General features: G+C 44.7%; 1 protein-coding gene across 3 annotated transcripts in view; it reads left to right on the top strand.

Annotated features, from left to right (window-relative positions):
* Window positions 1-1354, top strand: part of Sema5a (semaphorin 5A) — a 429658-nt gene that overhangs the window by 201395 nt on the left and 226909 nt on the right. The window lies entirely within an intron of this gene.

Below are 1354 nucleotides of genomic sequence, written 5' to 3' on the forward strand. Positions count from 1 at the left end.
CCTTCCCTTCCCTTCCCTTCCCTTCCCTTCCCTTCCCTTCCCTTTCCTTTTCGTGTGTGTGTGTGTGTGTGTCCACAATGTCTCCTCTGGTGGTAATCAGACTCCTGTGTGGTCAGCCCTGTGTGTATCTGGGCACTAGGGCCCAACCCACAAAATGTATATTTGTTTTCATCATTCTGATATTTCCCCTGAAAGTATGCAATTCTGACATTCGGAAACATACTATTTGTAAATATGGATTCTTCTGGAACCTGAGGAAGGCACCTTGGGCATCTTTTATATTATACATATTTCTAGGTGGTAAGACACATATTTTGCAGATCAAAAGATTTAAAAATCCCTGCATAGACCAGAGTGCAGCTCAATTTAAATTGTGTTCTGGGTCTTCCAGATAAAAATAGAATGTCTTCAAGAACCATCTGCTTTCAGATTCTAAGTCAGAGCATTTGGGGAGGACATAAGGGGTCACTGATTCAACTCTAAACCCCACAGTTCACCTGTGGCTCCCGAGAAGCCCTAAGACATGCCTTCGATTTGTACATAGCGTGACATGCTACTGTCACTGTCAGTGAATGGAGAGCAGGCGGCCTGGGTCTCAGTGCCAGGTGGGTGCTGTGTTAATGGTTGTGAGGAGCCTGTGGGTTTGAGCCAGACAGATTTTTGGTGTCTCTTTTCTCAGCCTCTACCGTGGATGGGACAAGGGGCTTTCCCATGCTGATCTCATCACATCCCATCACTTAGAATGTGGGCTGAGCCATTGCACATGAACTAGGTCTTTCTTTCCTCTGGGATCAGGTTGAATTATTTTTTCTTGAATACTGGCTAATTCCTTAAACAACCCATTCAAAATTTTCTTCTTGGCTACATTCTTCTCATAGAGAAGGACCTGACTCAATATCCTCTCTGGGTCATGAACAATGCCTGCACTGCCTGGTTCTATTAGTACCGAGGGTCCACTGTTCTCACTACACTGCTGAGGGTATTGTGTTATTCCTGCACACGTGTCGTCTTTGTCCTAGGCATCAGAGTATGGGTCAAGCCTTTTGTTTGTTCATTTGTTTCATTAAAATGTAGCATAGTGTCTTCCTCCTTGTAGAAACCCATAGATAGCAGACTTACAACATGCTTAATCTCAGATTTGGTTTGTCGCTTTACACATCTGTGGGAAAATTTCAGGAAAACAGCATTGGAATGACCTCAGGTTTATTTCAAATACCTACATTTGGAGTGAGCATGAGAACGTGGTAGTGGTATGCCTCAAGGCTTGCCTTGGACTACGATCCAACCAATGGGAAGAGACCCTCTCCTCTAAAGCAGGTACAGGTGTGGTTCCAGCCAGCGTTGATCCTGCAGC

This window comes from Microtus ochrogaster, chromosome 19 (genome assembly GCF_000317375.1).
Source record: "Microtus ochrogaster isolate Prairie Vole_2 chromosome 19, MicOch1.0, whole genome shotgun sequence".
Lineage (NCBI taxonomy): Eukaryota > Metazoa > Chordata > Mammalia > Rodentia > Cricetidae > Microtus > Microtus ochrogaster.